Genomic DNA, 12,140 nt, shown 5'->3' with positions numbered 1-12,140 from the left:
ATTGTTATATGCAAATTAGTAAATAACAATGGACCTATCTGTGCACGCAAATCAGTACTAGAAAAGATCTGGGTGCAAGATGTTGGTTAACATAGGTGGTGCAGAAAAATGAGGGGACTAGCACACAGGGTAGAAAAGAGACAACAGTTTGAAGGAGATAATGACAACAAAGACTGACAAGAGTGTTATGTAGGAAGGAATGATGGCCGTATGGGCTTACACATCAATGAAAATAATCAATTTTTGAAAATATTATGTAACTGGATAGATAAAGAATCTACGCACCAAACAGCAGTAGGAGAACAAACATATAAAAGTTATTAGTTTTCAAGCTTTTGGAGCTAGTAGCTCCTCCTCCTGGCAGAAGGGTAGAAGCAGAAGAAAGAGGACTGGTGAAGTTTAGGAAAAGGTGTAGAGTTCAGAAAAGTCACCCGTATGCTGGGTCAGGGGAGAATTGCAGGACGGGATGAGAAGGAAAGACTTGATTGTTGGAGACTGAACCAGATGAAATTTAAAAGCTTGAAAGCGTAAAGGCAGAAGGCAGGTACAGTCTTTATGACTTTTCAAACCTCTACCTCTATTCCTAAATGTCACCAGTCCTTTTCCTTCACCTCTCTTCCTTCCCGGAACTTCAACCTTTCTTCCAGAAGTAGACATTGGCTCTGGAAGCTTGCAAACTTTAATACCTTTTATGTGTGTTCTGTTGCTACTTGGTGAGTAGATTTTTTATGTATCCAATTTACATTATATTTTCAAAAATTGGTTATTTTCATTGATATGTTAGCCCATGTGGCCATCATTCATTCTTATGTAACCCTCTTACCAGTTGTTGTTGCCATCTATCTTCTTCAAATTTTCATCTCTTTTCTACCTTATCTGCTAGTCCACTCTATTTTACAGTACCACCTATGTTAACCAGCATCTTGCCCTTACATATTTTCTAGTACTGATGTCCGTGCACATAGATGGATCCACATATAACAATTTGCTTGCAGTTCACTACACTGCAGGGCCTTCTTCCTATTATCTTTCTCAGATTTACTTACATATTTGACAGCTGTTTTCATTCCTACTCTCCACTTACCTGGCGTAAATGTAATTCTTTCACATTTTTGTGCGTTTGTTTTTCGCCAAACCGCTCTGATTGACTGTTGCTGCCATCTCCTACATTACTTTATTTGCCAAATAGATTACATTTTCTCCAATGACTTCCTCTTTCTATTTGCGCAGTTTGTAAAAAAAAAAAAATCTGTTTACATGACTTTCCCAATGAATTTTTTTCTTTTCCTGCCATAATTATTTCGTATCATATCGGCCACTTTTCTGGTGAGAAATTCTCACCCACTCATTATCTCTTGTCAACCCTTGTCTGGTCTCACAATTTTCATATGAAGTTTTCCAATCTTTTTCCTTGCTTTTCTTCTGTTTTTCTTTTTCCACCCTCTGCTTCTCTTCTTTGCCACTCCTGCAATCTCTAACACTCCAAACCCTCTTCTCTTTCCATGATGAATCTCTTCGCATATTATATCCATTCCTTTCAAAAACATGCCTCTGCACTATCAGAAGTAAGATTGGACTTTCTGTTTCTTGATACCTGCATGTTCATTGGAGTTACTCCTAAATGTCTGACACTGAAAGTACCTGTTTCTGAATGTAATGCTATTCTACACCAGCCTCTTGTACAGTTTAGAATACAGTAATCTCCATTTACTCAGTTAATCTGTGACCTATGTGCCTATCTGCCAATTTCCACTCCACCAGACTTTTCTCCTTCTACACATCTTGCAGTTATCTGTCATGTTTCTCACGAAAATCTTTCTTCCTTGGAGAAGGTATATATTATCTATAATTATAAGATCAAACGTAAACGTCAGAGTACTCCGAGATAACATTGTAGTCCTCGGAAACAGGTAAATTGCTGAACTTCAATAATTTTATTTAATCAGTCTGGAGGAAATGCTCTCTTATCCAGGGTCTCTACCCTTGTGCAAATAATAATAATAATAATAATACTCATAAACATTTTTCAACACTGCCCTTCCAGGCATTAAGTACTCTTTCCTGTAACTTTGTATGCTTGTTAACATGACTTATCTCTCTCTCTCTCTCTCTCTCTCTCTCTCTCTCTCTCTCTCTCCCCATAAAGTAGGTGGAGTCCTCTCTTCCTTGGGTCCACCCAAACGTGGTATATGTTCCCTTATCTGGGGTAACTTACCCATAAACTCCCATAAAGTACATCACGTAGTTTCTTTACTATTATTTTGAATGCTGCAGTACGTCTCCCTTCTCTTTTAGCTATCGTTACATCTGCCACCAGACTCCTGATTTTCTCCAGACAGTTCTCCTGCCTGACTGTTCTTCTTATCGCTACTATCCTCCAAAACCATTTTCCTTCTATGTGTTGAGTTGTCAAAAAAAAAACAACTATTTTTGTTCCTAGTATGTTTCGCACATCTGCTTGATATCATGTGATATTGTACACCGTTTTCCTGTGTGTGTGTGTGTGTGTGTGTGTGTGTGTGTGTGTGTGTGTGTGTGTGTGTGTGTGATCGTATTAGTAAGTGTTTTATACATTTGCGCACTCTAAAATGGCCATAGCGTCTGTCAGTAAACTTAATGAAATCGAATTCCACTGTTTGTGGTACACTCAATCTCCATTTTAGCCTAACATTCTTGACTCTCTTCCTTAAGTCACATCGTTGTTGTTTTGACTTTCGTCCCGGTTATTCGGTCACTTGGTAATAATTTACTGCTTGTTTCTTTTGAAACTTTTGGTTAAATTTATTATTCTCATGACCCATACCTTCCTGATTTGGACTTGTACATAATAGGGTAGCCATCTCACTAATACTTTAGCTAAATAAACTTCATTCAGTGTGTTGTCTGAATATTTAGATGGTTTTAAATGCCACTCAGTATATTTTTAAAACTTCCTGGCAAATTAAAACTGTGTGTTAGACAAAGACTCTGCCAGGAAGTTTCATATCAGCACATACTCAACTGCAGAGTAAAAATTTCATTCTGGAAACATCGCCCATACTGTGGCTAAGCCATGTCTCCGTAGTATCCTTTCTTCTGCAACGTCTACAGGAGAGCTTCTGTTAAGTTTAGAAAATAGGAGACAAGCTGCTGGCAGAATTAGGGCTGTGAGGACAGGTTGTGAGCCATGCTTGGGTAGCTCAGATAGTAGGCAAAGCTCCTGAAATCGAGTCTTGATCTGGCACACAGTTTAAATCTGCCAGGAAGTTTCTTAAGAGTGCACACTCTGCTGCAGAGTGAAAATTTTACTCTGGGAACATCCCCAGGCTGTGGCTAAGTCATGTCTCCGCAATATCGTTTCTGTCAGGAGTGCTAGTTCTGCAAGATCCACAGGAGAGCTGCTGTGAGGTTTGAAAGTTGAAAGGCAGGAGATGAGGTACTGGTGAGATTTGAACTGTGAGGTGTGGTTGTAAGTCGTGCTTAGTAGCTCAGATGATAGAGCACTTGCCTGAAGCCAAGGTCCAGCACACAACTTTAATCTGCTAGAAAGTTTCATGTCAGCACACACTCCACTGCAGAGTGAAAATTTCATTCTAGAATTCTAAAGTTAATTTTTCTTGCATCACTATGACCAGTATTTACATCTAAATTTCTCTTGAAAATCATTCCATGAAGAAAATTCTTCTGAGTGATCATTCCTCCTCTCAGCAACATCCCTTACTAGATAACTTATTTTCTAAGTATCTTCCCATTTTTGAAGTAAAGATCTTGAAAAAAACTCATAAAAAGTATTTTGGATGTATGTCTCCAACAGGTTTAAACTTTGGGAAATGCTTTTATATGTTAATACTACTGCTTAATTGTAGTTATTCTAATAAATTATTTCTATCTAAAGATTTCCCTCTACACTGACTTTCTAGGATTTCTTGTCTCGATTTAGCTAACTCATCCCATAATCATTTAAATTCATTATTTGGATGATTTACTTCATTCCTGCAAAGCTGTACACTTTTAAAGTTTGGCCTGTACATTTATCCTCCAAACCAATAAACACATTTTGCGAAGAAATGGAATCTCCATTCTCACTCCTTTGCTCTAACAGTTGTAAGACTTTGCACATCTAAGATCTGATCCTTGACAGGTCTACAAGTATTTACTGCAAATTCTCGCAAACTATCTACATTACTGTGAATGTCCCTAATATGTTCTTGAATTTCGTTACATACAAGGTCGCATTGTTGGAGCATTTCAGTACAAATTTCATTTATAAAAACATTTAATTCACGATCTAGTGTGTTCAGTAAACTCTCCTGCAAATATTCAAGTTTGTCTTCAAATCGAACAAATCTGTCGTTATTACTGTTAAGTAGCTCCTCCTTGGATGACGGTATTTCATTATTAATCTCTTTAAATTTTTACAAAATTGTTCCTAAATTCATTTCGCCTTAAGTGATCATCTTTCTTGCGATTAAAAGCACAAACAAATATTTTATTTCTCATCTCAGTACACTTGTTGTCGTATTGATGTTTTTAATTTTAAACTTAATTGTATTCTACACTTGTCTCATTGTAGCACACACACACATACATTTTAATCCCTTTTGTGGGCAAAATTATTGAGCAGTTTTTTTTTAATGAATGGAGAGCAGATAGTAGTAAACAGATAGGTATATTTATCATACGGAATATCAAATTTGCTCCAACTGTGAAAGTGGGGTCACACAACAAGGTGGGAAGTATTCTTCCCACTGCCCTTCCTTGGAGTTAAAATGACAAAAACAACTTTTTCAATATAAGTCATTTATTTTATAAATTTACTTCTCTTGTTGCAATGATTGTTCACAATTACTTGCCATGAAATTTTCTGAAACATGGGTCTATGCAAAGTGGTATTTGACAACATGTATAAACACAGCGAGTGCTCTTTTCTGCAGCTTTGATATTACAATAACGGCACGTCCACTAGGTTTCTCCTGATATGGGTTAATGCTCCCTTACAGCCACATGATGAAAATCTTCAGGTTCTTCACCCCTTTTTGCCAAAAAGATAGGTTTTTGTCCATGCCTTTTTGGGATGAGAAGCCAGTGATCAATTGTCTGGAAGGCTAGATGGATCCTATATGTGATCTGATCATGCTGTCCACTTTCTCTTTTACTTATTTTCCACAGGATAAAACTGTTCACTGCAGCAACGTCCACCAGGAAATAAAATATTCTGTGCCATCATTGTACAGAATGTCTGCCAATAGCATACCTTTCTTGTAATTGATCAAACTTATCGACACCACCCATTATTATGTTGTATTCTGCCACAACTTCAGGACAAGAAATCTCTGTACTAGTACCATCCTTGTTTTTCCTTTTCACTGTGACTGTTTTTCATGGGTCATGAATTGAGGGCAGGAAAGTGACTGGATGGTTATCCATCCATTTTGCTGTAGAAATGGTTCCTTTTGTTTCAAACTGAAATTCTCCTCGTTCCAATTTTACGTTTTCCTTCATAAATTTCGGTAAATCAAAAGTATTTACCTTATACTATAGCTTTGAGGGAAAAATCACAAAATGTCTTGCAAACAGCACTGAAAGGCTCCTCTACAGAGCAACACTCAGCTGTACAATGCCTCTGCGCCAAGGTACAGCAAAAACAGCGGGAAGTTCCGCTTAGAAGTAGTACCCAATACTGTTCACTAGGTGGTAGCACCGTACACAGGTGGAACTGTGAATCCCACAGGACTAGGAGCGAGTTCATTATAGTGGGAAGCATGTTTCCCACAGCTTATGAAAGGGTTAAACTGGTCGCAAGCACAGCAGACCATTAACTTTATGCTGTGTGCTACCTATGGACTGTGCGTCGACTGCTATTTGCTCATGCCTGTTGCTGCCAATGTGCTGTGTGTTGTCTGCAGTCTGCAGACAACTGTGTGCTGCCAACAAACTATGTGTAGGCTGCAGTATGCCAGTGACTACATGTGCATTGCAATCTTTTGACGACTGCTTGTAGAGTGCGTACTATTGTTGGGTGAATACTGGTTTGTTTCTCCCCAACAGAGTTGTACTTCCTGTTTCACTTAATTTTATTTTCTGTTTCTGATTCAGTTTGACATCTGTATTCTATAGAATGTCTTGTTGTTTTATTCCCATGCCCTTGGCAACACTTTTTATCCTTGGTGCCTTTTTATGAAATTTTCTTGAGAGTTGCCTTTTGCGGTACACTTTATCTGTCTTTTAGCTGCTAAGGTCACGATGTGTGGGGTTTTAGGGTGGCTTGGGCTGTGTCGTGTTTTGTTATACTTCGCCTTATGCACCAAACACTTGTCACCTGAACATTCCTTTTATATACAATGAATGTTGTTTACGGAATATTTGGTTGCCGCTAGGTATTATTAATCAGGGTCCAGCTAGTTTCTGCCCTGAATCCGTGTGCCTTCTTACAGGTTGCATATAAAGCTGCTGAAAATTTACTTATTGTTCTCATTCATACTCCACCACATGAATAAGAAGTGAGATGCATTTCACCTACTTATATTATCTTCTAACTCGCAACCCGATACATAATAAATGACAGTTATCAACTCGTATACTGTGTGTCTGTCTATGTACATAACAGACCTGAGATTTAACTTGATAATTAACTATTTGAAATGAAGTCCCATGCTTGTTGACAGTGCATAGGGGAACGATGTGGGAGACCTGCACCGCCGTACTGGACAAGGTCCTAATGGAGGTGGTTTGCCGTTGCCTTCCTCCGACCGTAATGGGGATGAATGACGATGATGATGATGTCACAAAAACACCCAGTCATCTTGGGGCAGGTGAAAATCCCTGACCCCTCTGGGAATCAAACCCAGGATCCCATGCTCAAGAAGTGAGAATGCTACCGTGAGCGGCAAACAATTACAATACATTTATTATCTTTGACATTTCACGTCCTTAGATTTCACAGAGCTGCTTCTTCTTCTGTGCCACCCACAGCAGTTAAGACTGTCTGATTGCTACCCACTTCCAGACAGTCACTAGACCGTTAGTTCTGGTATCAGAACCTCCCAACAGTAGGATTCCGCGCCACTTATCGACTACTCTGGCACAAACATCTTTTCTCTACCATATGTATTAAGGACCAATACCTCTCATTCAAGGAATGGGATGTGTCACTACAAGGTGTGGAGTCAGTAAAGGGGTTCTGTCGACCACAGTTTATTTATGTCAGTGATACCTCTTTCCTATGTTGGGTGCATCTTTTATTTTCTCATGTAAATAATGTACACATTATGCAAATTGTAAGAGCTTGTATCATGCAGTATATACTACTGTCTGAAAATGAAGCATAACAATGGAAATGGAAATTGAAAAGGTGAATTATCATTGTGAATGACTGCCAGATTTTTCCCACTTACTGAACTTTTGCTGTGTTGTTGGGAAAGAAGTACTCATCCATTGTGAGTAGCCTGAAATCTCTTGATTAACTTAGTAGTATGATGTTACAAAGATCGTATCTGGAACCTGTTTTCTTGGGTAAAATCCTTAAATGCATTGAACTACATCAGTTACAGATGAGTATCAGGAATATTGCCACAAAGAGTCATTTCAAGGCTTAGGAAATGTTCTCTCAAAGCCAGTAAAAGTGTGACCAATCCACAACAGCACTGATATCTGACAACATCCAATGGTGTCTATTATGTGACTGTCAGCAGATGAAGTATTTGCTGTATATGACAAACTGTGTGTCAGAGACTTAACAGGGTATGCCAGACATCTGGCAGCACATGCCCCACTTTGGAAATACACAGAGGGTCCTATGTACTGTGGAGCAAAATGTTAATATCTGTACATGAATCAAATGAGTAATTTGCTCCTCTGTTTACAGAATAGTTTTTGTCACTTAATTGTCTGGATAAAACTGTATTTGGTACAATTATAGAAATGCTCGTGGAAGAGACTAGTCTAGTTAGTGGTTGTTGGGAGCCCAGTGGAAGAGGCATCATGTTGGATGTGCGTATGGAAATTAATATCTTTGTTGATAGTTGGAGAAATGTTATAATACCCAAAGGTACAGAAGTACATGTGTGATTTTTCAGAACTGGAACTGGATAAGACTTAATCTTCACAGGTGATAAAATCAAGCTCCTCTGGTCGATAAATTTCTCGACAGAATATGACATCGTCTGGAGCAAGGACACCCAATAGGACATGTATGGAATAGACTGAGGGAAAGTGGGAGGAAGGTGAATTACAGAGTGTTAGGTGCCACCAAGGACACTTTCAGACCTCAGCACAACTCGTCCTTAGGAAATGGGATAAATTACCAATAGGACTATTAAACCTTCTCATACACTGCCGTGTCACTGCCACCCTGTGTGTCAGATAGAGGAGATATTATCCCTTATTAGCTGTTTTGTTATAGGGTAATTTTTTTAATGATTAACTTTCATTTTAGAACTTCTGTGAATGTTGTGGACACTTCTTTTTCAAAATGTTTCATAATAAATATAGACATTGTTCTGCAACCCTTTTCACATCTTGCGTGGAAAATGTTCTTAGTTCTTAATTATACTTCACATTTTGGCACTGATGTACTTGTAAATAATACAGCACTACTACAAATGATTAATTTGTTTTGAAAGTTCTGTATTTTCCAATGTATTACGTGAACATATGTGACTGATGCATGACTATAACCATAAACTGGCAGTTTGCATTGTACCCATCAGTCGTCATTACAAGTGCAGTGCCTTGACAAAATGATGACACTGCATAAAAGAGTTTGTGCACGTTGAAATGTGCGAGATGTTTATCTACAACCTTCCATTTATCTGTAAAAGTTAATCACCACAATACTGATGAAATTTTGGTGTACGGCGAGATTTGTCAAAGGTTGATGTTTTTTGTGTAATGTCACAGATGAAGCTACATGGGCCATTGAAATGCTTAACTCCATTTTCAAAAGTTCCTGTACAAAACCGTAGGAGTACTGCCTCAGTTTGAATCTTGTACCACTGAACAGATGAGCAAAATAGATATTAGTGTCACTGGCACTGAGAAACAGCTCAAATCATTAAAAATTAACAAAGCTCCAGGCCCACATGGAATCCCTATCAGATTCTCTACTGAATTTCTGGCCGAGTTAGCCCCTGTTTGAACTATAATCTACTATAGATCACCAAACAAAAAACCATACCCATTAGTTGGAAGGAAGCACAGCTTACAGCCATGTATAAAGAGGGTAGCAGAAGTGATCCACAAAGCTAGTGTCAAATATCCTTGACAGTGTTTTGTTGTACAATCTAAGAACATATTCTGAGCTCAAGTGTAATGAAATATCTTGCACAATATTTTTCTACTCATGCTAACCAGCAAGGATTGATTGAATTGAAGATTAATCATGTTATCTTGGATGGAGATTCATCAACAGACGTAGAAGCAACTTCGGGTATGCCACAGACAAGTGTGTTGGGACCCTTGCTGTTGTAAGTTGTATATTAATAAGCTTGCTGACTTTTTGCAGATGATTTAGTTACCTATAATTTAGTGCTATTTAAAAGATGCCCAAATCTTCACTCCATAAAGCGAAAAATTGTAGTATCTTATGACAATAACAAGTCACAGTTGGAATCAGTCAACTCATACAAATACCTGTATGTAACAGCTTATATGAAAATGGAATAGAATGATCAGAGTCTCAGTTGGTAAAGATGATGGCAGACTGCAATTCATTGGTAGCATACTACAGAGGAGACTGCATACAAACCATTTGTGTGACCAATCCTAATCTATTGCTCCAATATGTGAGATTAATACCATATAGCGCTAACAGGGGTACTAAACAGATAGAAGGAAGGACTGCACAAATGGTCAAAGGTTGTTCAAACAATGGACGTGTGTCACGAAGATGCTGAAAATTGATCTGGTAGATGCTTGAAGACATACACAAAACTAAGCCATGAAAACATACTAGAAAGAGTCTAGAATCATCTTGAAGTGATGACTCAGCAAGTATATTACAACCGCTACATATTAGTACATAGGGATTGCAAACACAAGATTAGACTAATTCCAACCGTCACAGAGGCATTTAAGTAATCATTCTTCCCGTGGTCCACATGTGAATGGAACAGGAGAAAGCCCTAATAATTGGTACAATGGGATGTGCCCTCTGCTATGCACTTCACAGGGGTTTGCAGAGTATGGATGTAGATGAATATATCCCTTTGGGAGTGCGTGGCAGTGGAAATTTACCATAAGATGCCTTCATGTCACAACAAGTATGTCATGGAGATCCCAACTCCGCATGTTGCTGAAGGGTCCCACTCGGAACATACAACTGGAATTACTATGGAAGATTGTATGTACATGAAAATCTCACAGCTGTAGCATTTAGTTTGTTTCAGTTGTGCTCAGATAACCACATGGCAAACACAACTGTAAATAATTGCATAATTTAACAGTCATGGTTATTTAATCTTGTAGATAATTATTCCCAGTATAAGGAAGAATATAATAACAATGTGTACATTACAATGGAAAATATTTAAAGACCAATGTTTTCACAATTTTGCCACCCAGAACTGCCACAAATAGGCGTGTTTGCATTTTGAAATGATATTTACCTGAGTGAGAAGTATAACACAAATATGAATACAACCCACTCATGTAACTGGACATCAAGCAGTCAGATATTCACTGTGTGTGTGTCTGAGAAAATTTATTATTTTTGTATATGTTCCATATAAATCGCAAGTTGTTATTCCATTCTTGAATGAAGAGAATCCTTTCTTCCTTCCATCCTTCCCTACTTTCTGGTGTCCTTTGTCCAGCCAATGGGTCAGGACTGATACAGTTCATCTCTGATTTCAGAGAGAACCAACCATACCCTCATATTGGCCATTGTTACAATGGGTTTGTCACTTCCAAAGGCGTTTTAAAGCTACTGTCAGCTTCTCCATGGGGAGGAACCATCTACCCCTTCCATGTCTGCCTCTAGTGTAATCATCTAGTCAAGTGGGACATGGTTTTTCATAGTGTTTGTGCATTGTGTACCTGGGACAGAATGTGAGAACCAACCCACAAAATGTTATGCAGTGGTAATTGTTAACTCTGAAAGACAACAATACTGTTTCCCTGTCAACCTGAATTTGTGACAAAGTCCTTCAGAGGGCCTCATGGTGGTACAGGGCTACTATAAATGATTCTTTAATTTCCTAAGTATTGTTGCATTCTCTGAGCTGTTTGGGTTCTTATCAGTGTGGACACGTAAATAGTCACTAACACACCACCAAAGGAAAAAATCACTTGGTGATATATCAGACAATGTGGAGGGCAAAGGGAACAGTCACATCATCTTCATTAATTCCACCAATCTATTGACACGGAAGTTCGTCGTTTAGGTAGGACAACATTAATGCTCCAGCAAGCAGGTGCCCTGTCTTGTTGGAAAATTAAATTGTCAGAACCAGCAGTCAGTTGTGGAAATACAACTGAAACAATGAAGGTAAGAGGTACCTGTCGATAAAAAATACAAAGTACCAATGCGTCTGCTGAACACCTTGTTGCTTTGATATGTGTGATAAACAATCACATCTCCACTATAAAAACTCTCCAGGCCCAAAGTATCTTTAAATCACCACAGGATACAACAGTTGCCGTAACCCAACCATTACCATGTATGCCACATCATTCTTAGTAACTGTAAAATTCGTGACACATCCCATAAATACAGATGAGCCTTGCAAAACAACAATTAATGAGGTAGAAAGGAGATGTGGCAGTTCACCTCCAGATATGTGGTGCAGCTGCAGGAACTGTTTAGAGATAAGTGAGACTATATGAGTAACGTATTTGTGAAGACTGCATCAGCTGTTGTGCAGCTGTGCGAGCAGCAGCATTGGGCAACACAGAGAGCATGCCCTGTTATATAGGGAGCAGGCACTCGTGCATCACAATTTACAAAGGTGTTGATAATATAGTAGTTGTAAGTTCCCAATCTGTTTTTCAAGGCCTGCGTTTATGGCCTGTGTCCTGAATCTTATAGTTACCAAGAATTATGTGGCTCAACATGGTATAGCATTGCTGCCTCTGGATCACGGGGACCCAGGTTTGTTTCCCGGCCAGGATGGGGATTTTCTCTGCCCAGAGATGGGCAGAGAAAATCATTCATTATCATCATC

Source organism: Schistocerca gregaria, chromosome 2, assembly GCF_023897955.1.
Source record: "Schistocerca gregaria isolate iqSchGreg1 chromosome 2, iqSchGreg1.2, whole genome shotgun sequence".
NCBI classification, from domain to species: Eukaryota; Metazoa; Arthropoda; class Insecta; order Orthoptera; family Acrididae; genus Schistocerca; species Schistocerca gregaria.
This window is presented reverse-complemented; position numbering follows the sequence as displayed.